Genomic DNA, 5,641 nt, shown 5'->3' with positions numbered 1-5,641 from the left:
CTTAGTTCCCAGACTAGAGATGGAAACTGTGCCCCCTGCAGTGGAGGCACAGAGTCTTAACCAGTGGACCGCTAGGGAAGTCCCTGGCATCCGTTTCTTTCTCCCTTCGTTTTTCCCTTTTTCACCTTTTGGGAACCATACATTTAAGAACCAGTATACTCAAAAGCTTCTCAGGTGGCTCAGTGGGGAAAGAATCGGCCTGCAATGCAGGAGACACAGGAGACAATGGTTCAATCCCTGGGTTAGGAAGATACCCTAGAGGAGGAAATGGCAACCCGTTCCAGTCTTCTTGCCTGGAGAATCCCATGGACAGAGAAGCCTGGTCTGCTACAGCCCTTGGGGTCGCAAAAAGTCAGACACGACTGGAGCGACTGCCACGCATGCACGCATGCACACACACACACACTCAAAAGCAACCACATATATGGAAAATTTAGAAAGTCACCACACATGCGTAAGAAAAGATCCAGACTCATAAAATATCTGGGAAATCTTAAGCTTACCTGTGCATCAGGTAACTATATTAGATAAGCATCAGGCTGATGCTGTCACAGAGACAACATACACCAGTTTAAATAAACTATAAACAAAATCAGTAAACCCTGAGGAAGAGGAAGAATTTGATTTCCAGAGTTCCTACATCATAAGATTCAAATGTCCTGCTTTCAACAACAAAAAAATCATGAGTCATAAAAGGACAGAAATATTATGACACATTCAAAGGGGAAAAAAACAAATGTCTAAGAAAGACCAGATGGTGAACTTCCTACACAAAGAATTTAAAACAACTGTCTGTCTTAAAGACGCTCAAAGAGCTAAAAGAAGTTGTGAACAAAGTCACAAAACTGATGCATGAGCAAAATGGTAACTTTAATAGAGAGAAAACAATAAACTAAAAAATTCTGGAGTTTAAAAACATAACTAAAATAAAACTGACTAGAGGGATTCAAAAGCAGATTTGAGTAGGCAGAAGAATCAGCTACTTTGAAGATAGGACAATTGAAATTGTCAAGTTGAGGAACAGGAAAAAAAAAAGATTGAAGAAAACGGAAATGAATGCCTAAATGACCTGTGGGACAACATCAAGCAGATCAACATATGCATTGTGGGAATCCTAGAAGAGAGAAAGGAGCAGAGAGACTGCTTGAAAAAATAATGGGTGAAAATATCTCAAATGTGATGAAAAACATGCATACAGCCCTCCAAAGAGCTCAGTGAACTTCAAGTAGGATAAAATCAATCAAGGAAATCCACACTGAGACACATTATAATCAAACTGTCTAAAGACAGAGAATCTTGAGAGCAGTAAGAAAGTAACTCATCACATATAAGGAATCCCAGATAAGAGTCTTAACAGATTTCTCATTAGAAACCTTGGATGCCAAAAGGCAGTGGGTTGATATAGTCAAAATGCTGAGAGAAACTGTCTAACCATAAATCTCATAATTGGCAAAAAGTGTCCTTCAGATATGAAGGAGATATTAAGTCATTCCCAGATAAATGCTGGAAGAGTTTATAACCATTAGAGCATCTTTTGTTCTAATGAGGTGATTCTTGGTGACCTGGATAGGGGTGGTCACCAGAAAGACCAAGCCATCATTAGAAGCTTGGACTTTTGGGCCCTATCATTCTCCAGAGACAAGACAGGGCCTAGAAAATGAATTGGTAATTGATGATGTCTACATGATCAAGTCTCCATAAAAACCCCCAAAGTACAGAGCTCAGAGAGCTTCTGGGTTGCTGAACATATGGAGGTGCTAGGAGGGTGGTGTACCTAAGAGAGGGAATGGAAGCTCTGTGCCCCTTTCCCATACCTCACCCTCTATGTAGCTCTTTACCTGGCTGTTCAGTTGTATTCTTTAAGGTATCATTTTGTAATAAATCACCAATAGCAAATAAAGTTTTCCTGGGATCTGTGAGCTGCTCTAGAAAATGATCAGATCTCAGGAGAAGGTCATAGAAACTGGTCCCAATTTACAGATAGTTGGTCAGAAGCCAAGGTGACAACCTGAGCTTGTGATTGGTGTCTGAATCAGGGGGTAAAGACTTCCCTGCTAAGATTCAATGTTCCCGACGCAGAGGGCCTGGGCTCCATCCCTTGTGAGGAAACTAGATGCCGCATGCTGCAACTAAGAGCTCCCATGCCACAACTCAAGGTCCCACATGCTGTAACTACAGAATCTTGTATGCCTCAACTAAAAATTCTGCATGCCACAATTAAGGTCCAGCACAGCCAAAAAAAATAAAAATAACAGGGTTTCTCTGGTGGCTCAGTGGTAAAAATCCACCTGTCAATGCAGGAGACATGGGATCGATGTCTGGGCTGAGAGGATCCCACAGGCCATGGAGTAACTAAGCCTGTGCACAACTGAGCCTGTGCGCTAGAGTCCAGGAGCTGTGGCTGCTGAGCCCACGTGTCACAGCTACTGAAGCCTGAGCTCCATAGAGCCTGTGCTCCACAACAAGAGGGTCCACTGCAATGAGAAGCCCTCAAACTACAACTAGAGGAAAACCCACACAGCAACAAAGACGCAGCACAGCCAAAAATATATAACATAAATAAATAAAATTATTTTTTAAATTAAAAATAAATATTAAAGAAAAGAGGAAATAAAGGGTAGGGGACAGTCTGTGTTGGATTAAGCCCTTAACCTGTAGGACTGGGCACTAATTCTAGGCAGTTAGTTTCTTGTTGCAGAAAATCCATATATCTGATGTCATAAGTGTTGTGAGAGAGAGAATGAAGGAAAACAGTTTTCTTAGGTACCAATGCATAAAAAATGCAACTACTTTGTATTTTTGGACTCTTAATACCTAAAGAGTTACCCAGCGTCCGAGGCCAAGGGCGGCAGCAGGAAGGAGCAACCCCACGCCCGAGGCCAGGGTGTCGACTGGGAGTAGCAACCCCACGCCCAAGGCTAGGGGCGGTGGCCAGGAGGCGCAACCCCACATCCAAGGAGTGGTGGCTGTGTGGGTGCAGGAGGGCTTAGAGGAGCCATCCCATGTTGAAGGTGAGGAAGGGCAGCGGGAGGAGATACCCCTCATCCAAGGTAAGGAGCAGTGGCTGTGCTTTGCTGGAGCAGGCGTGAAGAGATATCCCACGCCCAAGGTAAGAGCAATTCAAGTAAGATGGTAGGTGTTGCAAGAGGGCATCAGAGGGCAGACACACTGAAACCATACTCACAGAAATCTAGTCAGTCTAATCACACTAGGACCACAGCCTTGTCTAACTCAAGGAAACTAAGCCATGCCTGTGGGGCAACCCAAGATGGGTGGGTCATGGTGGAGAGGTCTGACAGATTGTGGTACATTGGAGAAGGGAATGGCAAACCACTTCAGTATTCTTGCCTTGAGAACCCCATGAACAGTATGAAAAGGCAAAATGATAGGATACTGAAAGAGGTACTCTCCAGGTCAGTAGGTGCCCAATATGCTACTGGAGGTCAGTGGAGAAATAACTCCAGAAAGAATGAAGGGATGGAGCCAAAGCGAAAACAATACTCAGCTGTGGATGTGACTGGTGATAGAAGCAAGGTCTGATGCTGTAAAGAGCAATATTGCATAGGAACCTGGAATGTCAGGTCCATGAATCAAGGCAAATTGGAAGTGGTCAAACAGGAGATGGCAAGAGTGAACGTTGACATTCTAGGAATCAGTGAAGTAAAATGGACTGGAATGGGTGAATTTAACTCAGATGACCATTATATCTCCTACTGAGGGCAAGAATCCCTCAGAAGAAATGGAGTAGCCATCATGGTCAACAAAAGAGTCCAAAATGCAGTACTTGGATGCAATCTCAAAAACGACAGAATGATCTCTATTCGTTTCCAAGGCAAACCATTCAATATTACCATAATCCAAGTCTATGCCCCAACCAGTAATGCTGAAGAAGCTGAAGTTGAACAGTTCTACGAAGACCTACAAGACCTTTTAGACCTAACACCCAAAAAAGATGTCCTTTTCATTATAGGGGACTGGAATGCAAAAGTAGGAAGTCAAGAAATACCTGGAGTAACAGGCAAATTTGACCTTGGAATGCGGAATGAAGCAGGGCAAAGACTAATAGAGTTTTGCCAAGAAAACGCACTGGTCATAGCAAACACCCTCTTCCAACAACACAAGAGAAGACTCCACACATGGACATCACTAGATGGTCAACACTGAAATCAGATTGATTATATTCTCTGCAGCCAAAGATGGAGAAGCTTTATACAGTCAACAAAAACAAGACCAGGAGCTGACTGTGGCTCAGATCATGAACTCCTTATTACCAAATTCAGACTCAAATTGAAAAAAACAGGGAAAACCGCTAGACCATTCAGGTATGACCTCAATCAAATCCCTAATGATTATACAGTGGAAGTGAGAAATAGATTTCAGGGCCTAGATCTGATAGATAGAGTGCCTGATGAACTATGGATGGAAGTTCTTGACCTTGTACAGGAGACAGGGATGAAGACCATGCCCATGGAAATGAAATGCAAAAAAGCAAAATGGCTGTCTGGGGAAGCCATACAAATAGCTGTGAAAAGAAGAGAAGTGAAAAGCAAAGGAGAAAAGGAAAGATATAAGCATCTGAATGCAGAGTTTCAAAGAATAGCAAGAAGAGATAAGAAAGCCTTCCTCAGCGATCAGTGCAAAGAAATAGAGGAAAAGAACAGAATGGGAAAGACTAGAGATCTCTTCAAGAAAATTAGAGATACCAAGGGAACATTTCATGCAAAGATGGGCTCAATAAAGGACAGAAATGGTATGGACCTAACAGAAGCAGAAGATATTAAGAAGAGATGGCAAGAATATACAGAAGAACTGTACAAAAAGGATCTTCACGACCCGGATAATCACGATGGTGTGTTCACTCATCTAGAGCCAGACATCCTGGAATGTGAAGTCAAGTGGGCCTTAGAAAGCATCACTACAAACAAAGCTAGTGGACGTGATGGAATTCCAGTTGAGCTGTTTCAAATCCTGAAAGATGATGATGTGAAAGTGCTGCACTCAATATGTCAGCAAATTTGGAAAACTCAGCAGTGGCCATAGGACTGGAAAATGTCAGTTTTCATTCCAATCCCAAAGAAAGGCAATGCCAAAGAATGCTCAAACTGCTGCACAATTGCACTCATCTCACATGCTAGTAAAGTAATGCTCAAAATTCTCCAAGCCAGGCTTCAGCAATACGTGAACCGTGAACTCCCTGATGTTCAAGGTGGTTTTAGAAAAGGCAGAGGAACCAGAGATCAAATTGCCAACATCTGCTGGATCATGGAAAAAGCAAGAGAGTTCCAGAAAAACATCTATTTCTGCTTTATTGACTATGCCAAAGCCTTTGAATGTGTGGATCACAACAAACTGTGGAAAATTGTTCAAGAGATGGGAATACCAGAGCACCTGACCTACCTCTTGAGAAATCTGTATGCAGGCCAGGAAGCAACAGTTAGAACTGGACATGGAACAACAGACTGGTTCCAAATAGGAAAAGGAGTACATCAAGGCTGTATATTGTCACCCTTCTTATTTAACTTCTATGCAGAGTACATCATGAGAAACGCTGGACTGGAAGAAACACAAGCTGGAATCAAGATTGCCGGGAGAAATATCAATATCCTCAGATATGCAGATGACACCACCCTTATGGCAGAAA

The sequence above is a fragment of the Ovis aries genome, chromosome 13, assembly GCF_016772045.2.
Source record: "Ovis aries strain OAR_USU_Benz2616 breed Rambouillet chromosome 13, ARS-UI_Ramb_v3.0, whole genome shotgun sequence".
NCBI lineage: Eukaryota > Metazoa > Chordata > Mammalia > Artiodactyla > Bovidae > Ovis > Ovis aries.
This window is presented reverse-complemented; position numbering follows the sequence as displayed.